Source organism: Balaenoptera physalus, assembly GCF_965194825.1.
Source record: "Balaenoptera physalus genome assembly, chromosome: 16".
Taxonomy (NCBI): Eukaryota; Metazoa; Chordata; class Mammalia; order Artiodactyla; family Balaenopteridae; genus Balaenoptera; species Balaenoptera physalus.
The window spans coordinates 25,082,509-25,107,364 of record NC_138898.1 but is presented as its reverse complement, the minus strand read 5'-3'; the positions used below and the strand labels follow the sequence as shown (position 1 = coordinate 25,107,364).

The window sequence follows — 24,856 nt, the reverse complement described above, 5'->3', positions numbered from 1 at the left end:
AGCTTTTATAAATATGTTCAAGGACATAAAGGAAGATGTGAATAAAATAAAAGAGACAGAAATTCAAGAACTGAAAAATAAAGTATCTGAGGATTTCCACTTTCTGGAAGATGGAGTAGATGTACTTTTTTCTATTCCTCTCACTAAGTACAACTAAAAACACTGGGTGTTATATATAAAACAAACATAAGAAGACTCTGAAAGATGGAGAGAAAAAAGCAAACTGACTGGGGACCTTGGGACCTGGGGACCTGAGGGAGGACACTGTGATGAATTCCCTTGGTTTTATTTTTACCTCACATATCCCAAACAATGCCTATGAATGGGGGGGGGGCGGGGGAATGGATGTAAAAGGAGGTAAAGTTATTATAGTTCACCAGAACTGGTAAAATGAAGGTACAATAGATTGTGATGTTATGTATACATAATAAAATACCTAGAGTGACCACTAAAACTTACCCTCCAAGATAAGGAACAAGGCAAGGATGTTCTCTCTCACCACTCCTATTCAACATAGTGCTAGAAGTTCTAATCAGTGCAATAAGGCAAGAAAAGGAAATAACTATTAACTATTTTAACTATTAAAATTTCATAAAACTATTAAATGAATTCAGCAACATTACAAGATACAAGACATAAATCGATTGTATTTCCATATACTGACTTTAGACATATGGACACCAAAATTAAAACTACAGTACCATTTATAAATTCTCAAACAACAACAACAAAAAGGAACTAGTTAGATGTAAATCTGTAACAAACCATGTGCAGAACTTGTATGCTGAAAACTACAAAACTGTTAAAAGAAATCAAAGATCTAAAAAAAAAAAACGAATGTATGGGGAGAGAGAGGATCATAATATCTGGAAGGTACTTTCAAATGGTTAAAAAAAGAGAGAGAGTGAGAGCAAATAATAAAGCAAATGGAGCAAAATATTAACAATTGGTGAATCTGGATAAAGGGAATACAGATGTTTCTTAGACTATTCTTTTGACTTTTGTGAAAGTTTGAAATTGTATTAAATAAAAACATTTAAATATCATATTAAAAATAAATGTATGGAGAGACATACTATATTCAAGGATTAGAAAACAGCCTAGTAAAGAGGTCAATTCTCCTCAAATTAATATACAGTTTAATTCAATTCCTATCAAAATATCATAAGTTTTGATATTGACAGACAAGATTTTATTCTAAAATTTATATAGAAAGGCAAAGGAACTAGAATAGCTAAAACAATTTTGAAAAAAGAATAAAGTAGGAGAATCAGTCTACCTAATTTCTACACTTACTGTATAGCTAAAGTAGTCAAGACTGTGATAATCAAATTTCTGAAAACTAAAAATAACAAGAAAATCTGAGGATACATTATATACAGGGAAATAATAAGATTTACTGACTTTTCATCACAAACAATACAAGCCATAAAACAATGGAATGACATTTTTAAAGTGCAGAAAGAACAAAATGTTAACTCAGAATTCTATATCCAATAAAAATATTCTTCAAAATTAAGGTGAAATAAAGACATTTAAAGACAAAAGCTGAGAGAACTTGTTGCCAATAGACCCATACTATAAAAAAATTTTAAAGGAGCTTCTTTGGGCAGAAGAACTTTGTTCTATAATATGAATGAAGAGCATCAGAAATGATAACTATGTGGGGAATGGTTTTCCCTATCTTAATTTCTTAAAAAATAATTGACTACTTAAAGAAAAAATAATAACAGTGTTTTGTGGGATTTATAACACATTTAGAAGTAAAAGTATGACAAAACTACCAAAAGGCAGGAGGAAGGAAGTAGATACTTTCTATTGTAAGGCTCTTAAGTTATACATAAAATGGTAAAAAAGAAAAAAAAATTGAAAGTCTAGAAATAAACCCATACATCTATGGTCAAAATCAGTTGATTTTTGATGAGAGTGCCAAAACCATTCAACAAATGGTACTGGGACAACTGGATATCCACATGTAAAAGAATGAAATTGGGCCCATAATTCACACCATATATAAAAATTAACTCAAAAGCCCAAAGGTAAGAGCTAAAACTATAAAACTCTTGGAATGATACACATGAAAATCTGTATGACCTTGCATTAGATAATAGTTTCTTAGATATGACATCCAAAGCACAAGCAATCAAAGAAAAAATAGGTAAATTAGACTTCATCAAAAATAAAAATTTTTTATGCTTCAAAGGACACATAAAGTAAAATGACAACAGAATGGGAGAAGAATTTTCCAAATTATATATCTGGTAAGGATTTAGTATCCAGAATATATAAAGAACAATTCAACAGTAAAAAGGAAAATATCTCAATTTTAAAATGGGTGAAGGATTTGAATAGACATTCCGCCAAAGAAGATATATAAAGGGGCAATAAGCACATGAAAAGATGCTCAACATCATTCATCATTAGGGAAATACAAATCAAAATTACAACGAAATACAACTTCACACCCACAAAAATGGTTACAATTTTTTAAAAGGATGGCCATTGGCAAGGATGTGGAGAAATTGGAACCCTCATACATTGCTGGTGGGAATGTAAAATTATGCAGCTACTGTACAAAATAGTTTGGCAGTTCCTCAAAAAGTTAAGCATAGAATTACCATATGATTCAGCAATTCCACTCATAGGTGTACACCCAAGAAAATTGAAAACATGTCTACACAAAAACATGTACATGAATGTTCATAGCGGTATTATTCGTAATAGCTTAAAAATGGAGACAGCTATCCATCAACTGATGAACTGATAAACAAAATGTGGTATATTTCATACTATTTAGCCATAAAAAAGAATGTGAAGTGCTGATACATGCTACAACATGGATGAACCTTGAAAGCATTATGTTAGGTGGAAGAATCCAGACACAAGAGACCACAGGTTTTAAGATTCCATTTATATGAAATGTCCAGAATTGTTCAACCCATAGAGACAGAAAGTAAATTAGTGGTTGCCAGGGATGGAATGAGGAGGAAATGGGGGCTAACTGCTAATAGGTAGTGTACTTCTTTTGGGGTGATGGAAACGTTCTGGAATTAGATAGTGGTGATAGTTGTACAACATAGTGGATATACTAAAAACTACTGAAGTGTACACTTAAAAACAGTGAAATTTATGTTATATGAATTATATGTCAATCAAAAATGAAAAACAAATAACAAGTGTTATACTTTAATCATATCAATAATTACATAAAATATAAATGGTCTGAGATAGCTGAAGATAGTGATGGCCACTTGGCTACCTGTCTCACACTATTTCTTCCAAAAACAATACAAAAACAAAAAATAAATAAATCTATGCCTTCAGGAAATTAAAGACAGAGAATTCTGAAATTTCAAAATAACTGTAAGAGGAGAAAAATCTCCAAATTCCAGCATGTAGTTTCTCTTGCTCCTGCCACACTCCTGCCCTACTGTCAGGCTTCATGGTGAGCAGACACATGGAGAAAAACTGGGGAAGAGAGAAGAGATGGCTTAATGATGGGGCCAAAGTCTGGTCTACAACCACTCACTAAGTCTGAAAATTCCAAGAAATATCCAGATAGATTGGAATAGGGGAGGAAATTAAAAGTATAGGTAATTTAAAGAGGAAGTCTTCAAAATACATAGTTTCGGGGGTGGGGGGAAGACAAAGAATGAGTCAAGGATGACTGAGTCAAGGATGACTGCGTCAAGGATGGACTTTTTAATACATGGTATTGGGACAGCTGGATAGGCATTTGGAAAAACATAAAATTAGATCCATACCTAATGTCATACATAAGAATAAACTCCAAGTGGATTAGAGATCTAAATGTAAAGAATGAAATCATGTACTAGCAGAAAACATGGTAAGTTCCTCTTTAACCTCAAAATAGCAAAAAGTTTCCTATGACAAAAGCCAAAGCAATAAACAAAAAGATTGATAAATTTTACTACATAAAATTTTTAAAGTTTTGCATAGCCAGAAAAAAATATTCCATAAAGTCATAATGAAACTTATATACAGGGTAAAAATATTTGCAACATATACCACAAAGGACTAATATCCCTAGTATATAAAGAATTATTAAAAACTGAGTGGCAGGGACTTCTCTGGTGGTCCAGTGGGTAAGACTCCACGCTTCCAATGCAGGGGGCCTGGGGTCATGCCACAACTAAGAGTCCGCATGCCGCAACTAAGAGTCTGCATGCCGCAACTAAGAAAACTGCAAGCCGCAACAAAGATCCCGCATGCCGCAACTGAGACCCGGCACAGCCAAAAATAATAAATAAATAAGTGGCAAAGGAAAAAAACCTGAAAATAAGAAAAAGAAAAATGGGAAACAACTTAACAGACTTTACACACACACACAAAAGATATAAAAATGTCCTTCAAACATATGAAAAAATGCTAGCGGGTCTAAATTATTTCAGAATAGAAAAGATTTTAAATATATGAATGTTGTGGTAGGTAGGATTCAAAGATGGCCCCCGTGACCTTTTTCCCTTAGGGATTTTGCAGATGCAATTAAGATTACTAATCAATGACCTTAAAATGTTGATATTATCCAGGGGCTTCCCTGATGACACAGTGGTTGAGAATCTGCCTGCTAATGCAGGGGACACGGGTTCGAGCCCTGGTCTGGGAGGATCCCACATGCCGCAGAGCAACTGGGCCTGTGAGCCACAACTACTGAGCCTGAGTATCTGGAGCCCATGCTCCGCAACAAGAGAGGCCGCGATAGTGAGAGGCCCAGACACTGCAATGAAGAGTGGCCCCCGCTTGCCGCAACTAGGGGAAACCCTTGCGCAGAAACAAAGACCCAACACAGCCATAAATAAATAAATAAATAATTTTTTAAAAAAATGTTGATATTATCCAGGTGAGCCTAACGTGATCACGGGAGCTCTTCAAAAGAACAGAATTTTTGGGACTTCCCTGGCGGTCCAGTGGTAAAGAATCTGCCTTCCAATGTAGGGAATGCCCGCTTGATCCCTGGTCAGGGAACTAAGATCCCACATGCCGTGGGGCAACTAAGCCAGCGTGCTGCAACTACTAAGCTCATGCGCCTCAACTAGAGAGCCTGCATGCCACAAACTACAGAGCCCACACCCTCTGGAGCCCTTACACCACAACTAGAGAGAGAAAACTCGCCACAACTAGAGATAAGCCCACGCACCACAATGGAAGATCCCATGTGCCACAACAAAGACCTGCAGCCAAAAATAATAAATTAATTAATAAATTTTAAAAAGGACATCTTTAAAAGAACAGAATTTTCTCCCTCTGGTGACAGAAGGAATCAGTGAGATTTGAAATGTGAGGGGGATTCTGCAGCTGGACTTGAAGGATTCTGTTGCTTACCACAGTGTGAGAGGTCCACAAGAGACATAATACATGCGATCTCCAGGAGGTGAGAGGACCCACCAGCTAAGAGCCAGCAAGGAAGTGGGAAACTCACTCCTATATTTGTAAGAAACTAAATTCTGCTAATAACCTGAATGAGCTTGGAAGCAAACTTCCTTCATCAAGCCTCCAGATGAGAATGCAAGCAGCCAAAACCTTAATTTCAATCCTGTGAAACCTTTACAGTGAATCCAGTTATGTTGTGCCAGACTTCTAACGTAAGAACTGTGAGCTGCTAAATTTGTGGTAATTTATTATATAGCAGTAGAAAACTAATACAAGTGGACTAAACATTCCAATGTCAGATTGGATGAAAAAGCAAAACCAAACTATATGTTGTTTACAAGAGATACACATATGTAAGAACGCAGAGTAAAAAAGAGGCACAGTACTAACAGTAACCACAAAAAAAGCTGAAGTGGCTATATTAATATCTGATAAAGTAGACTTCAGGATTAAGGAGCATTACCAGAGGTGAAGAAGAACATTTCTTAATGATAAAATGGTCTATTCCTCAAAAAGACATACAGTTCTAAATATGTATTCATATAATAAGAAGGTTTCCAAATATATGAAATAAAAACTGGTGAATGGAAGGAAAAAGTAAACAAATATACAATTATAGTTGGAGTTCTCAACACCCTTCTCTTAGTTGATAAAGCAAGTAGTCATAAAATAAGTAAGGAAAACATGAATAACACAATGTAAACCAACTGGACCCAATTGCCATTTACTGAACTCTCCATCCAAAACTGAAGAATACACATTCTTTTCAAGTACATCTGGAATATTCATTAATATAGACCATATGTTAAGCAATAAATAAGTATTAATACATTTTAAAATTCAAAATAATAACAGAATAGGCTGTCTTATCTATTATATAGCCACAACAGAATTACATTAAAAATCAATAATGAAAAGTTATCTGGGAAAATCTCCAAATATTTTGATATTAAGCAAACATGCCACTTCCTAATCTATGGGGCAAAGAGAAAATCTAATGAAATCAAAACATTTTGAAGGGAATGATAGTTAAAAGCACATATCAAAAGTTATGGGACACAGTTATGCAGTCTTCAGAGAGAAATTTATACCTCTAAGTGCTTATATTAAAAACAAAGAAAGATTTAAAAGCAAATGATCTAAACTTCCACATTTAGAAGCTAGGAAAAAGGAGAGCAAATTAAACCCAGAATAAGCAAAAGGAAGGACATTATGAATGTAAGACTGGAAATCAGTGCAATAGAATATAGACAAAAATTTGAGAAACTTAGTGATATAAGACATTGGTTCTTTGAAAAGATTAACAAAATTGATAACCTCTAGCAAAACTGATTAAGAAAAAAAGAAGATACTTAAATTACTAATATTATGAATGAAAGAGAGGATATTCAGACCCCACTGAAAAATATAATAACCAAAATAAAAAATTCATTTTGGGGCTCAATAGTAGAATAAAGATAACAGAGAAGGGAGCCTGCTGAGCTCCCAGGCCGATCCACTGCCCTCCAAATCCCCCTCCAGGCCACATGGGTCCTTGGGGGCATAGGAGGGAGGCAGGGGAGATCAGGAGAGGCAGATGGGAGGGGCCCACCCGGGAGGGGCCCACCCAGACCCCAGACTGGAGGAGCAGGAGAGGAGAGGAGGGTGGTTGCCCCACTCACTTAAGCCCAGGAAGCCTGCTGGGCTCCCAGGTGAGGTCCCCTGCCCTCTGAGACCAGGGGTTGGAGGCAGCCTTGGCCCCTTCTGTTCCTTGAGCCTAAGCCCCACCCCCCACAGCCCTCAGGGCCTTTTCCAGCCCTGTGGGTCCTGAGCATTGGCCCTGTCCACTGTCCAAACCTCGCCCTTGCTTAGGCCCCACTCTCCACAGCCAAGGCCTCCCCCCCTCCTTTTTTTCCCCCTCCTCCTCTTTTTTCCTATTGTGGTACTGAAGTACCTTCCAGGTGTTGATTCATCTATATTTTTATTTTTATATTCTTTCTAACATATCTGTTTACTAGTCTAATTTTATTTTTTCCTTTGTTATTGTTCTCTCTCTTTTTTTTTCTTTTGCCACCCCACGTGGCTTGCGGGATCTTGGTTTGCAAGTCCGGGGTCAGGCGGAAGCTCCTGTGGTGGGAACTCTGAGTCTGCACCACTGAACTAACAGAGAACCTTAGACTCCAGGGAATATTCATCGGAGTGAGGTCTCACAGAGGTCCTCATCTCAGCACCAAGACCCAGCTCTACCCAATAGCCTACAAACTCCAGTGTTGGAAGCCTCAGGCCAAACAACCAGTAAAACAGAAACACAATCCCACTCATAAGAAAAAAAAATGAGACAGCAAAAAAATATGTCACAGATGAAGGAGCAAGGTAAAAACCTAAAAGACCAAATAAATGAAGAGGAAATAGGCAATCTACCTGAGAAAGAATTCAGAGTAATGATAGGAAAGATGATCCAAAATCTCAGAAATAGGATGGAAACACAGATTGAGAAAATACAAGAAATATTTAACAAAGATCTGGAAGAACTAAAGAAAAAACAAACAGAGATGAACAACACAATAACTGAAATGAAAAACACACTAGAAGGAATCAATAACAGAAAAACTGAGGCAGAAGAACGAATAAGTGAGCTGGAAGACAAAATGGTGGAAATAACTGCCAAGGAGCAGAATAAAGAAAAAAGAATGAAAAGAATTGAAGACAATTTCAGAGACCTCTGGGACAACACTAAACTCACCAACATTCGAATTATAGGGGTCCCAGAAGAAGAAGAGAAAAAGAAAGGGTCTGAGAAAATATTTGAAGAGATTATAGTTGAAAACTTCCCTAACATGGAAAAGGAAATAGTCACCCAAGTCCAGGAAGCACAGAGAATCCCATACAGGATAAACCCTAGGAAAGACACACCAAGACACATATTAACCAAACTAACAAAAATTAAATTCAAAAAAAAAAAAATTAAAAGCAACAAGGGAAAAACAAAAAATAACATACAAAGGAATCCCCATAAGGTTATCAGCAGATTTTTCAGTGGAAACTCTGCAGGCCAGAGGGAGTGGCAGGGTATACTTAAAGTGATGAAAGAGAAAAACCTACAAGCAAGATTACTGTACCCAGCAAGTATCTCATTCAGATTCGATGGAGAAGTCAAAAGCTTTTCAGACAAGCAAAAGTTAAGAGAATTCAGCACCACCAAACCAGCTTTACAACAAATGTTAAAGAAACTTCTCTAAGCAGGAAACACAAGAGAAGAAAAAGACCTACAAAAACAAACCCAAAACAATTAAGAAAATAGTAATAGGAACATACATATTGATAATAACCTTGAATGTAAATGGATTCCCAACCAAGAGACACAGACTGGCTGAATGGATACAAAAACAAGACCCATATATATGCTGTCTACAAGAGACCCATTTCAGACCTAGGGACACATACAGACTGAAAGTGAAGGGATGGAAAAAAATATTCCATGCAAATGGAAATCAAAAGAAAGCTGGAGTAGCAATACTTGTATAAGATAAAATAGACTTTAAAATAAAGACTGTTAAAAGAGATAAGGAGGAACACTACATAATGATCAAAGGATCAATCCAAGAAGAAGATATAACAATTATAAATGTTTATGCACCCAACATAGGAGCACCTCAATACATAAAGCAAATGCTAACAACCACGAAAGGAGAAATCGACAGTAACACAATAATAGTAGGGGACTTTAACACCCCACTTACACCAATGGACAGATCATCCAACAGAAAATAAATAAGGAAACACAAGCTTTAAATGACACAATAGCCCAGATAGGTTTAATTGATATTTATAGAACATTCCACCCAAAAGTGGCAGAATACACTTTCTTCTCAAGGGCACATGGAACACTCTCCAGGTTAGATCACATCCTGGGTCACAAATCAAGCCTCGGAAAATTTAAGAAAATTGAAATCATATCAAGCATCTTTTCTGACCACAATGCTATGATATTGGAAATTAATTACAGGAAAAAAAACTGTAAAAAACACAAATACATGGAGGCTAAACAGTGCGCTACTAAATAACCAAGAGATCACTGAAGAAATCAAAGAAGAAATTAAAAAATACATGGAAACAAATGACAACATAAACACGATGACCCAAAACCTATGGGATACAGCAAAAGCAGTTCTAAGAGGAAAGTTTATAGCAATTCAATCTCACCTCAAGAAACAAGAAAAATCTCAAATAAACAATCTAACCCTACACTTAAAACAACTAGAGAAAGAAGAACAAAGAAAACCCAAAGTCAGTAGAAGGAAAGAAATCATAAAGATCAGAGCAGAAATAAATGAAATAGAAACAAACAAAACAATAGCAAAGATCAATAAAACTAAAAGCTTGTTCTTTGAGAAGATAAACAAAATTGATAAACCCTTAACGAGACTCATCAAGAAAAAAAGGGACAGGACGCAAATCAATAAAATTAGAAATGCAAAAGGAGAAATCACAACTGACACTGCAGAAATACAAAGGATTATAAGAGACTACTACAAACAACTATATGCCAACAATATGTCCACAAAGAATGGACAAATTCTTGGAAAGGTACAATTTTCCAAGACTGAACCAGGAAGAATTAGAAAATATAAACAGACCTATCACAAGAAATGAAATTGAAACCATAATTAAAAATCTTCCAAAAAGCAAAAGTCCAGGACCAGATGGTTTCATAGGCAAATTCTATCAAATATTTAGAGAAGAGCTAACACCGATCCTTCTCAAACTCTTCCAAAAATTGCAGAGGGAGAAACACTCCCAAATTCATTCTACAAAGCCACCATCACCCTGATACCAAAACCAGAAAAATATATCACAAAAAAAGAAAATTTAGACCAATATCACTGATGAACATAGATGCAAAACCCTGAACAAAATACTAGCAAACAGAATCCAACAGCACATTAAAAGGATCATACACCATGATCAAGTGGGATTTATCCCAGGGATGCAAGGATTCTTCAATATACGTACATCAATCAATATGATACACCACATTAACAAATTAAGGAATAAAAACCATATGATCATCTCAATAGATGCAGAAAAAGCTTTTGACAAAATTCAACACCTATTTATAATAAAAACTCTCCAGAAAATGGGCATAGAGGGAACCGACCTCAACATAATAAAGGCCATATATGACAAACCCACAGCCAACATCATTCTCAATAGTGAAAGCATTTCCTCTAAGATCAGGAACAAGACAAGGATGTCCACTCTCACCACTATTATTCAACATAGTTTTGGAAGTCCTAGCCATGGCAGTCAGAGGAGAAAAATAAATAAAAGGAATACAAATTGGAAAAGAAGAAGTAAAACCGTCACTGTTTGCAGATGACATGATACCATACATAGACAATCCTAAAGATGCTACCAGAAAACTACTAGAGCTAATCAATGAATCTGGTAAAGTTGCAGGATACAAAATTAATGCACAGAAATCCCTTGCATTCCTATACACTAATGATCTGAAAAGAGAAATTAAGGAAACACTCCCATTTACCACTGCAACAAAAAGAATAAAGTACCTAGGAATAAACCTACCTAAGGAAGTAAAAAACCTGTACTGAGAAAACTATATGACACTGATGAAAGAAATCAAAGATGACACAAACAGATGGAGAGATATACCATGTTCTTGGATTGGAAGAATCAATATTTGAAAATGACTATACCACCCAAAGCAATCTACAGATTCAATGCAATCCCTATCAAATTACCAGTGGCATTTTGTACAGATCTAGAACAAAAATTCTTAAAATTTGTATGGAGACACAAAAGACCCCGAATAGCCAAAGCAATCTTGAGGGAAAAAAACAGAGCTGGAGGAATCAGACTTCCTGACTTCAGACTATACTATAAAGCTACAGTAATCAAGACAATGGTACTGGCACAAAAACAGAAATACAGATCAATGGAACAGGATAGAAAGCCCAGAGATAAACCTACACACCTATGGTCAACTAATCTATGACAAAGGAGGCAAGGATATACGATGGAGAAAAGACAGTCTCTTCAATAAGTGGTGCTGGGAAAACTGGACAGCTACATGTAAAAGAATGAAATTAGAACACTCCCTAACACCATACACAAAAATAAACTCAAAATGGATTAAAGACTCAAATGTAAGACCAGACACTATAAAACTTTTAGAGGAAAACATAGGCAGAACAACACTCTTTGACATAAACCACAGCAAAATGTTTTTTGACTCACCTCCTAGAGTAACGGAAATAAAAACCAAAATAAACAAATGGGACTTAATTAAACTTGAAACTTTTGCACAGCAAAGGAAGCCATAAACAAGACACAAAGACAACCCTCAGAATGGGAGGAGATATTTGCAAATGAAACAACAGACAAAGGATTAGTCTCCAAAATATACAAACAGCTCATGGAGCTCAATATCAAACAAAGAAACAATCCAGTTAAAAAATGGGTGGAAGACCTAAATAGACATTTCACTAAGGAAGACATACAGATGGCCAAGTGGCACAAGAAAAGATGCTCAACATCACTATTAGAGAAATGCAAATCAAAACTACAATGAGGTATCACCTCACGCTGGTCAGAATGGCCTTTATCAAAAAAGCTACAAACAATAAATGCTGGAAAGGGTGTGGTGAAAAGGGAACTCTCCTACACTGTTGGTGGGAATGTAAATTGATACAACCACTATGGAAAACAGTATGGAGTTTCCTTCAAAAACTAAAAATAGAACTACCATATGACCCAGCAATCCCACTGCTGGGCATATACCCTGAGAAAACAGTAATTCAAAAAGAGACATGCACCGTAATGTTCATTGCAGCACTATTTACAATAGCCAGGACATGGAACCAACCTAAGTGTCCATCAACAAAAGAATGGATAAAGAAGATGTGGCACATATATACAATGGAATATTACTCAGCCATAAAAAGAAACAAAATTGAGTTATTTGTAGTGAGGTGGATGGACATAGAGACTGTCATGCAGAGTGAAGTAAGTCAGAAAGAGAAAAATAAATACCGTATGCTAACACATATATATGGAATCTTAAAAAAAAAATGGCTCTGAAGAACCTAGGGGCCGGACACAGGGAGGGGGAAGGGTAAGCTGGGATGAAGTGAGAGAGTGGCACTGACATATATACACTACCAAATGTAAAATAGATAGCTAGTGGGAAGCAGCCGCATAGCACAGGGAGATCAGCTCGGTGCTTTGTGACCACTTAGAGGGGTGGGATAGGGAGGGTGGGAGGGAGATGCAAGAGGGAGGAGATATGGGGATGTCAGTATATGTATAGCTGATTCACTTTGTTGTAAAGCAGAAATTAACACACCATTGTAAAGCAATTATACTCCAATAAAGATGTTAAAAAATAAAAATAAAAATAAAATAAAATACATCTGGAATAAAAAAACAACAACCAACATAAGCCAACTCTTAGAAAAAGAGATTAGATTTGCCGTTATCAGAGGTGGGGGGAAAGAATGAGAATTGGGTGAAGGCAGTCAAAAGGTACAACTTCCAGTTATAAGATAAATAAGTACTAGGGATGTAATGTACAACGTGATTAAATATAATCAACACTACTGTATATTATATATGAAAGTTTGTTAAGAGAGTAAATCCTAAGAGTTCTCATCACAAGAAAAAAAAATTAAACAGACAGCAAGTAAGAATAAAAATAAATGAAATGACTAAGTACTGACTTAAATAAGCTTTTTGGCATAAACTCATCTTTGATATATTTTTAAAATTGACTAGGGTAATATTTTGTTCAAACACTACCATTGTTTTCATGGGCCAAGGACAGATAATTTGTAATGTCTATTATTGATAATTTTGGGGTTCTTGGCATGATGTAAATAAAATGCACTTGGATAAAAGATTTTTGATGTTGGTAAACAGTGCTAGAATATTACCTCCTAATGTGTACACACCTAGGTAAATCTATAATGGTTTCTCCTCAAATTGAGTTCAACATAATGTAATATAAAACCAGTTGTGATAAATTCTCCAGTCACAATGAAATAAGGAATAAAGCTTAACCATGTGCCCCAAACCTTGAAAAGCAACACCAAAGTAAAGAAAGAAATGATATGTGGAATTTTCTTGTACCACAGCTTCTGACCCCCACCCCACCCCAAAGAGAGAATACTGAGAAAAAAATATAAATTATTTGCTTTTAAATCCTGAGTGTTCCTACTAATAGCCTTCAATGCTGAGATATGCTAGCTGATACTTTGAGTGAGCAGACCTGGAAATTACAAATGTAAAGCCACTGTGAGTAGAAGTTCTTGGGGTTCAACTTGAGACCTCAGCTTAGATAGAAAGATCATACACAGCTCTTCATATTTCAGGGCATGAAGCTGAGTGGATGATGAAATTTTGCTATCATAAGAATAGAAAAGATCTCTAACTGTGATAGCTCAGACTGGTAAAATTTGGGGATGATATGTATTTCATTATTTATACTTTTCTTTCAATGTTTATATTTTTGAATAATGAGTTTGTATTATTTTTATTATAGCAATACTTATTTTTTAAGAAGCCAGAAATATAAAAAGTATAATGGGATAATCAAAGATATTCACAAAATACATGCAGAAGAAGGTTTATCATAATATTAGCGGTTATCAACTCATGTGGTCATTACTATCTTGGCATGTTCTTTTTTTTTATTTTTATTTTATATTGGAGTGTGGTTGATTAACAATGATGTGTTAGTTACAGGTGTACAGCAAAGTGATTCAGTTATACCCATACAAGTATCCATTCTTTTTCCAATTCTTTTCTCATTTAGGTTATTACAGAATATTGAGCCAAGTTCCCTGTGCTATACAGTAGGTCCTTGTTGGTTACCTATTTTAAATATAGTTCTCGGCATGTTCTTACAGGCTGTCAAAATCATAAAGCACTTCATCTCTTTAATGTTTACCCTTGCTTCATTATGAAAATAATCCTTTGAAAGTGCTTGGCTGGTCATTCTCTCAAAATGACCCCTTCATTCTCAAAGGTCTTATTTGGACTAATTTTTAGCTGTGAAGCACTTCTTAGTTAATTGAAAAGGTAATTGAAAGTAAAAACCAAGTTTGAAGCCTACTTGTGAGGATATCTCATAATTACAACATTAAATCAACACGATTTTGAAAATTACCATCACAAAGACAATTCCTATGTCCATATATTACATTTTCTCAGAAGAAAAAGAATTATTACTTGAAAATGAAAACCATAAGAAATCTCAAAAAAAGATTTTAAACATGAAGGCAATGCTATTAGATATTGTAAATTGTATCTTAAAAAGGAGAAACAGGTATTCCTTTTTCTAAATTGATAGCAAATAACTTTATGACTTGAAATAAAATGTGATACTTGAAGTATATTTAAAAATATTTGAAATATAAAGATATTTACCAACTCTACAGGGAAATCAAACATAGCACCATAAGATATTTTACATCAATATTACCCAAGTCAGAAAAATTTTATAAATAATTTTATATGCAAATACTATCATTGAGCCTGAATCATTAGTATTAGTATCTTGTAGCACAATGGGGAATAAAGCTCAACTTTTGGGCAGTAAAAAAAAAAAAAAAAGATGCAGACATAGAGAATGGACTTGAGGACACAGGGAGGGGGAAGGGTAAGCTGGGATGAAGTGAAAGAGTGGCACTGACATATATACACTACCAAATGTAAAATAGATAGCTAGTGGGAAGCAGCTGCATAGCACAGGGAGATCAGCTTGGTGCTTTGTAACCACCTAGAGGGGTGGGATAGGGTGAGTGGGAGGGAGGTGCAAGAGGGAGGGGATATGGGGATATATGTATATGTATAGCTGACTCACTTTGTTATACAGCAGAAACTAACACAACAATGTAAAGCAATTATACTCCAATAAAGATGTTTAAAAAAATGTTTGATGGTTGAAAGCAAAAATTATGATATTGTCTGATAGGGTTTTTTTCTGTATATATATGTAATATAGAAAACAAACACATCATAAAGGGGGGAGAGTAAAGGGACTAATATAGTGGTGAGGTTTCTATGCTGAACTGGTAAAACTCCAGTTGTAAATGCACTGTGAAAGTTAAGTACTTATACTGTAATCCCTATAGCAACCATACACATACACAAAAACTATAGAGTTAAAGAAAAAAAATAAGCCCACAATAGATAAAATGGATACTAGAAAAAAATTCAAATTACCCAAAAGAAGGCAGGGAAGGGGAAAGAGAGGGACAAAAAGAGATGAAACATGTAGTAAACAAATATTAAATGGTAGACCTAAGTCCAAACATATTAATTATTACATTAAGTGTAGAAAGTTCAAATATATCAATTAAAACAGAGCTTCTCAGAATGGAATTTTTTAAATGGCCCAACTATATGCTGTCTACAAAAAAAGCTCATTTCAAATATAATGATGTAGCTAAATTAAAAGTAAAAGGATAGAAAAAAGATATAACAGGCAAACAGTACTCAAAAGAAAGCCCAGTGGCTATATAAATATCAGACAAATTATGTTTTTTGAATTTTATTTAATTTATTTTTTTATACAGCAGTTCTTATTAGTTATCCATTTTATACATATTAGTGTATATATGTCAATCCCAATCTCCCAATTCATTCCACCACCACCACCATCCCCCACTGACTTTCCCCCTTGGTGTCCATACGTTTGTTCTATACATCTGTGTCTCTATTTCTGCCTTGCAAACCGGTTCATCTGTACCATTTTCCTAGATTCTACATATATGCGTTAATATACGATATTTGTTTTTCTCCTTCTGACTTACTTCACTCTGTATGACAGTCTCTAGGTCCATGCACATCTCTACAAATGACCCAGTTCCATTCCTTTTTATGGCTGAGTAATATTCCATCATGTATATGTACCACATCTTCTTTATCCATTCATCTGTCGATGGGCATTTAGGTTGTTTCCATGTCCTAGCTATTGTAAATAGTGCTGCAATGAACATTGGGGTGCATGTGTCTTTTTGAATTATGGTTTTCTCTGGGTATATGCCCAGTAGTGGGATTGCTGGGTAATATGGTAATTCTATTTTTAGTTTTTTAAGGGAACCTCCATACTGTTCTCCATAGTGGCTGTATCAATTTACATTCCCACCAACAGAGCAAGAGGGTTCCCATTTCTCCATACCCTCTCCAGCATTTGTTGTTTGTAGATTTTCTGATGATGCCATTCTAACCAGTGTGAGGAAATACCTCATTGTACTTTTGATTTGCATTTCTCTAATAAGTAGTGATGTTGACAAGCTTTTCATGTGCCTCTTGGCCATCTGTATGTCTTCTTTGGAGAAATGTCTATTTAGGGCTTCTGCCCATTTCTTGATTGGGTTGTTTGGTTTTTTGATATTGAGCTCCATGAGCTGTTTATATATTTTGGAGATAAATCCTTTGTCAGTTGCTTCATATGCAAATATTTTCTCCCATTCTGAGGGTTGTCTTCTCATCTTGTTTATAGTTTCCTTTGCTGTGAAAAAGCTTTTAAGTTTCATTAGGTCCCATTTGTTTATTTTTGTTTTTATTTCCATTACTCTAGGAGGTGGGTCAAAAGGATCTTGCTGTGATTTATGTCAAAGAGTGTTCTGCCAATGTTTTCCTCTAAGAGTTTTATAGTGTCTGGTCTTACATTTAGGTCTTTAATCCATTTTGAGTTTATTTTTGTGTATGGTGTTAGGGAGTGTTCTAATTTCATTCTTTTACATGTAGCTGTCCAGTTTTCCCAGCACCACTTATTGAAGACACTCTCTTTTCTCCATCGTATATCCTTGCCTCCTTTGTCATAGATCAGTTGACCATAGGTGTGTGGGTTTATCTCTGGGCTTTCTATCCTGTTTCATTGATCTCTATTTCTGTTTTTGTGCCAGTACCATATTGTCTTGATTACTGTAACTTTGTAGTATAGTCTGAAGTCAGGGAGTCTGATTCCTCCAGCTCTGTTTTTTTCCCTCAAGATTGCTTTGGCTATTCGGGGTCTTTTGTGTCTCTATACAAATTTTAAGAATTTTTGTTCTAGATCTGTACAAAATGCCACTGGTAATTTGATAGGGTTTGCATTGAAGCTGTAGACTGCTTTGGGTAGTATAGTCATTTTCAAATATTGATTCTTCCAATCCAAGAACATGGTATATCTCTCCATCCGTTTGTGTCATCTTTTATTTCTTTCATCAGTGTCATATAGTTTTCTCAGTACAGGTTTTTTACTTCCTTAGGTAGGTTTATTCCTAGGTACTTTATTCTTTTTGTTGCAGTGGTAAATGGGAGTGTTTCCTTAATTTCTCTTTTCAGATCATTAGTGTATAGGAATGCAAGGGATTTCTGTGCATTAATTTTGTATCCTGCAACTTTACCAGATTCATTGATTAGCTCTAGTAGTTTTCTGGTAGCATCTTTAGGATTGTCTATGTATGGTATCATGTCATCTGCAAACAGTGACGGTTTTACTTCTTCTTTTCCAATTTGTATTCCTTTTATTTATTTTTCTCCTCTGACTGCCATGGCTAGGACTTCCAAAACTATGTTGAATAATAGTGGTGAGAGTGGACATCCTTGTCTTGTTCCTGATCTTAGAGGAAATGCTTTCAGTGTTTCACCATTGAGAATGATGTTTGCAGTGGGTTTGTCATATATAGCCTTTATTATGTTGAGGTAGGTTCCCTCTATGCCCACTTTCTGGAGAGTTTTTATCATAAATGGATGTTGAATTTTGTCAAAAGCTTTTTTTCTGCATCTATTGAGTTGAACATATGGTTTTTATTCTTCAATTTGTTAATATGATGTATCACATTGATTGATTTGCATATATTGAAGATCTTGCATCCCTGGGATAAATCCCACTTGATCATGGTGTATGATCCTTTTAATGTATTGTTGGATTCTGTTTGCTAGTATTTTGTTGAGGATTTTTGCATCTATATTTATCAGTGATATTGGCCTATAATTTTCTTTTTTTGTAGCATCTTTGTCTGGTTTTGGTATCAGGGTGATGGTGGCCTCATAGAATGAGTTTGGGAGTGTGTCTCCCTCTGCTATATTTTGGAAGAGTTTGAGAAGGATAAGTGTTAGCTCTTCTCTAAATGTTTGATAGAATTCGCCTGTGAAGCCATCTGGTCCTGGGCTTTTGTTTGTTGGAAGATTTTAATCACAGTTTCAATTTCAGTGCTTGTGATTTGTTTGTTCATATTTTCTATTTCTTCCTGGTTCAGTCTTGGAAGGTTACACCTTCCTATGAATTTGTCCATTTCTTCCAGGTTGTCCGTTTTATTGGCATAGAGTTGTTGTAGTAGTCTCTTAGGATGCTTTGTATTTCTGCAGTGTCCATTGGAACTTCTCGTTTTTCATTTCTAATTTTATTGATTTGAGTCTTCTCCCTCTTTTTCTTGATGAATCTCACTAAAGGTCTATCCGTTTTATTTTTCTTCTCAAAGAACCAGCTTTTAGTTTTATTGATCTTTGCTATTGTTTTCTTTGTTTCTATTTCATCTATTACTGCTCTGATCTTTATGATTTCTTTTCTTCTACTAACTTTGGGTTTTGTTTGTTCTTCTTACTCTAGTTCCTTTAGGTGTGAGGTTAGATTGTTTATTTGAGATTTGTCTTGTTTCTTGAGGTGAGATTGAATTGCTGTAAACTTCCCTCTTAGAACTGCTTTTGCTGCATCCCATAGGTTTTGGATCGTCATGTTTTCATTGTCATTTGTGTCTAAGTATGTTTTGATTTCCTCTTTGATTTCTTCAGTGATCTCCTGGTTATTTAGTAACGTATTGTTTAGCCTCCATGTGTTTGTGTTTTTCACGTTTTTTTCCCCTGTAATTGATTTCTAATCTCATAGTGTTGTGGTCTGAAAAGATGCTTGATATGATTTCAGTTTTCTTAAATTTTCCAAGGCTTGATTTGTGACCCAAGATGTGATCTATCCTGGAGAATGTTCCATGTGCACTTGAGAAGAAAGTGTAATCTACTGTTTTCGGATGGAATGTCCTATAAATATCAATTAAATCTATCTGGTCTATTGTGTCATTTAAAGCTTGTGTTTCCTTATTAATTTTCTGTCTGGATGATCTGTCCATTGGTGTAAGTGAGGTGTTAAAGTCCCCCACTATTATTGTGTTACTGTCAATTTCCTGTCTTATAGCTGTTAGCATTTGACTTATGTTTTGAGGTGCTCCTATGTTGGGTGCATATATATTTATAATTGTTATATCTTTTTCTTGGATTAATCCTTTGATCATTTTGTAGTGCCCTTCCTTGTCTCTTGTAACTTTCTTTATTTTAAAGTCTATTTTATCTGCTACTCCACCTTTCTTTTGATTTCCATTTGCATGGAGTATCTTTTTCCATCCCCACACTTTCAGTCTGTATGTGTCCCTAGGTCTGAAGTGGGTCTCTTGTAGACAGCATATATATGGGTCTTGTTTTTGTATCCATTCAGCGAGCCTGTGTCTTTTGGTTGGAGCATTTAATCCATTCACATTTAAGGTGATTAATGATACATATGTTCCTATTACCATTTTATTAATTGTTTGGGGTTTGTTTTTGTAGGTCCTTTTCTTCTCTTGTGTTTCCCACTTAGAGAACTTCCTTTAGCATTTGTCATAGAGCTGGTTTGGTGATGCTGAATTCTTTTAGCTTTTGCTTGTCTTTAAAGCTTTTGATTTCTTCTTTGAATCTGAATGAGATCCTTGCCAGGTAGAGTAATCTTGGCTGTAGGTTCTTCCCTTTCATCACTTTCAGTATATGGTGCCACTCCCTTCTGGCTTGTAGAGTTTCTGCTGAGAAATCAGCTGTTAACCTTATGGGAGTTCCCTTGTATGTTATTTGTCATTTTTCCCTTGTTGCTTTTAATAATTTTTGTCAATTTGATTACTATGTGTCTCGGTGTGTTTCTCCTTGGGTTTATCCTGCCTGGGACTCTCTGAGCTTCCTGGACTTGGGTGGGTATTTCCTTTCCCATGTTAGGGAATTTTTCACCTATAGTCTCTTCAAATATTCTCTCGGGTCCTTTCTCTCTCTCTTCTCCTTCTGAGACCCCTATAACGCAAATGTTGGTGTGTTTAATGTTGTCTCAGAGGTCTTGTTGGTTGTCTTCATTTCTTTTCATTCTTTTTTCTTTATTCTGTTCCACAGCAGTGAATTCCACCCTTCTGTCTTCCAGGTCACTTATCCGTTCTTCTGCCTCAGTTATTCTGCTATTGATTCCTTCTAGTGCATTTTTCATTTCAGTTATTGTATTGTTCATCTCTGTTTATTTGTTCTTTAATTCTTCTAGGTCTTTGTTAAACATTTCTTCCATCTTCTTGATCTTTGCCTCCATTCTTTTTCCAATGGCCTAGATCATCTTCACTATCATTATTCTGAACTCTTTTTCTGGAAGGCTGCCTATCTCCACTTCATTTCGTTGTTTTTCTGGGGTTTTATCTTGTTCCTTCATTTGGTACATAGTTCTCTGCCTTTTCATTTTGTCTATCTTTCTGTGAATGTGGTTTTTGTTCCACAGGCTGCAGAATTGTAATTCTTCTTGCTTCTGCTGTCTGCCCTCTGGTGGATGAGGCTATCTAAGAGGCTTGTGCAAGCTTCATGATGGGAGGGACTGGTGGTGGGTAGAGCTGGGTGTTGCTCTGGTGGGCAGAGCTCAGTAAAACTTTAATCCACTTCTCTGCTGATGGGTGGGGCTGGGTTCCCTCCCTGTTGGTTGTTTGGCCTGAGGTGACCCAGCACAGGAGCCTACTTGGCTCTTTGGTGGGGCTAATGGTGGACTCCGGGAGGATTCACGCCAAAGAGTACTTCCCAGAACTTCTGCTGCCAGTGTCCTTGTCCCCACAGTGGACCATAGCCACCCCCTGCCTCTACAGGAGACCCTCCAACACTAGCAGGTAGGTCTGGTTCAGTCTCCTACGGGGTCACTGCTCCTTGCCCTGGGTCCTGATGCACATGCTACTTTGTGTGTTCCCTCCAAGAGTGGAGTCCATGTTTCCCCCAGTCCTGTCAAAGTCCTGCAATCAAATCCCACTAGCCTTCAAAGTCTGATTCTCTGGGAATTCCTCCTCCCATTGCCGGATCCCCAGGTTGGGAAGCCTGACGTGGGGCTCAGAACCTTCACTCCAGTGGGTGGACTTCTGTGGTATAATTGTTCTCCAGTTTGTGAGTCACCCACCCAGCAGTTATGGGATTTGATTTTATTGTGATTGTGCCCCTCCTACCATCTCACTGCAGCTTCTCCTTTGTCTTTGGATGTGGGATATCTTTTTTGGTGAGTTCCAGTGCCTTACTGTCAATGATTGCTCAGCAGTTAGTTGTGATTCAGTGCTCTCGCAAGAGGGAGTGAGACAAATTATTATTTGAAGAAATAATAACTAAGAACTACAAAGTCTCAGAACAAAGAAAATTACCAGGGATTAAGAGGGTCATTACATAATGATAAAAGGGTAAATTCACCAAGAATATATAATAATCCTAAATGTGTATATATCTAACAAAAGAGTTTCAAAATACATGAAGCAAAACTGATAGAATTGAAAGGAAAAATGGGGGACTCCACAATTATAGTTGGAGTATCAACACTCCTTTCTCAGTAATTGATAGAACTACTAGACAAAAATTAGTAAGCATATAGAAGAACTCAACCAAATGGATCTAACTGACATTTATAGACTACTCCATCTAACAACAGCAAAATAAATATTTTTTTCAAGTGTACATGGAAAAACGAATCAGGTGTACATGGAAAGTATAATCAAGATAGGCCATATGCTAGGCTATAAAATTAACCTTAACAAATTTAAAAGAGTTTAAATCATGCAAAGTATGTTTTCGGACCATAATGGAATTAGACTAGAAATCAAAACCAGAAAGATAACAGGAAAATCTCCAAATATTTGGATAGTAAACAACATGTTTCTAAATAATCAAAAAGTCAAAGTATAAAAATTAATAAAAACAAACAACAATAGCAAAAAAATCAAAGAGTCTCAGGTGAAATTATAAAAAATTTTTACTGAACAAAAATAATACAACAAATCAAAAATTTTAGAATGCAATGCTTAGAGGGAAATTTATAGCATCAAATGCTTGTATTAGAAAAGAAGAAAAGTTTCAAATGAATAAACTAAGCTTTCACTTTAAGAAATCAGAGATGAACAAACTAAATCCAAGGCAAGTAGAAGGAAGGAAATAATAAACATAAGAGCAGGAATCAATGAAACTGAAAACAAAAAAAAAAGGAAAAAAAGCAGTTCTTTGAAAAGATCAGTAAAATTGATATACTTCTAGCAAGACCGACAAAGAAAAAAGATACAAATTGCCATTAGCAGTAATGAAAGTGATTACACATTCTTAAAAGATAATAAGAGGGACTTCCCTGGTGGCACAGTGGTTAAGAATCCGCCTGCCAATGTAAGGGACACAGGTTCGATCCCTGGTCCAGGAATATCCCACATGCCGCAGAGCAACTAAGCCCATGAGCCACAACTACTGAAGCCCATGCATCTAGAGCCCATGCTCTGCAACAAGAGAAACCACCACAATGAAAAGCCCGCACACCGCAATGAAGAGTAGCCCCCACTTGCCACAACTAGAGAAAGCCTGTGCATAGCAATGAAGACCCAACACAGCCAAAATAAAAATAAAATTTTAAAAAAAGATAATAAGGGAAGACTGTGAACAACTATGCACATACATTCAACAACTTAGATGAAACGGACTAATTCCTTGAAAATGACAAAAGTCACTCAAGATGAAATAGATAACCTCAATATTTCTATAACTATTAAAGACATTGCATTCATAGTCAAAAACCAGAAAGGACTCTCCTGTCCCAGATGTTTCAGCTTACATACTGTACTATTCCATTTTTATCACATTTTCAAAAAGACAAAAAACTATAGTGATAGAGAAAAAAAGAGTGGTTGCCAGGGGTTAGTTAGTGATGAGGGCAGGGTGGGGAGTAGGGCTACAAAGGAACAGCATGAGGGAACTTTCTGGGGTTATGGAACTGTTCTGTATTCTGTTCGTGAATCTATACATGTGTTAAAATGAACTGTACACACAAAAAAGTCAATTTTACTGTATGTTCACTTAAAAAATTTTTTTTGTATAACCAGGACTCCTTGGGCAAATGGTTGATTCCAGACCTGGGGCACAGGAGGTACAAGATGAGCCTGGAACATCTTGTTATGCTATAAAGTAAGGAATTACTCAAAATAAGAATGGGCACATGTCTTGAGGGCAAAAGAGACAGCTTGAAGGAATTCATAATGACAATATCTTGAAATTTTAGCACCAAAATAATTAAGGACAGTAATAAATTATACACAATTAAAAATAGAAATCTATGAATCCCAACTTATAGCAAATAGATACATACATACATTTATACATACATACATACTGTTGCTTACAATAGAATGTCTAGTGCTTACTGCTAAATACAGAGGCAATACTGAGGTTGTGAAGTCATATTTTGCAGCCATCATAACAAAGATTAGCTCAGGCAAGAATATCAATGAATATTAAATCTAGGAGCAAATTTTTATGAGGTGCAGGATATTTGCATGATCTTAAAGTGTGTCCCCATAGAAGGTTTATTGGTTATCAGGGAAAAATTAGTAACTCTACAGTAGAGAAATCAAACAACTTGACCAGGTGATCACAACATCACAAATAAGGGGTAGATGGATATTGTATGCCTTAATGGATATTAAACCCTGAGGAGAACAGAGCTTTTATGTAGTATTCTGATCAGAAATGCATAACCTGAATCTAATTATAAGGAAACATCAGACAAACCAAAACTGTTTCTATTTTTTGGAATGTTCTATTTTTTAAAATGTCAATGTCATAAAAGACAAAGAAAGGCTGTGAAAATGTTCAAGATTAAAGGAGACTAAAGAGACTTGACAACAAAATGCAGTGCCTGACTTTAGACTGGATCTTGTGTGAGAGGAGGGGAAAATTCCATAACTGACATAATTGGGTCAGTTAACAAAATTAGAGTATGGGGACTTCCCTGGTGGCACAGTGGTTAAGAATCCACCTGCCAATGCAGGGGACACGGGTTCGATTCCTGGTCCTGGAAGATCCCACATGCTGCAAAGCAACTAAGCCTGTGTGCCACAACTACTGAGCCTGCACTCTAGAGCCCGCAAGCCAGAACTACTGAGCCTGCATGCCTCAACTACTGAAGTCTGCGTGCCTAGAGCCCCTGCTCTGCAACAAGAGACGCCCCTGCAATGAGAAGCCTGCGCACTGCAGCGAAGAGTAGCCCCCGCTCGCTGCAACTAGAGAAAGCCCATGCGCAGCAACAAAGACCCAACGCAGCCAAAAATAAATCAAAAAAAAAAAAATTGGAGTATGGACAATCGACTAAAGTTTCATATCAATGCTAATTTTGCTGAAGTTGATCAACATTGGGTGGTTAAGTCAT

At 36.1% G+C, this 24,856-nt stretch overlaps 1 long non-coding RNA gene across 1 annotated transcript in view; it reads left to right on the top strand.

Moving 5' to 3' along the window:
- Positions 1–24,856, top strand: part of LOC309646203 — a 441,930-nt gene that overhangs the window by 409,516 nt on the left and 7,558 nt on the right. The gene's annotated exons all lie outside the window — the stretch shown is intronic.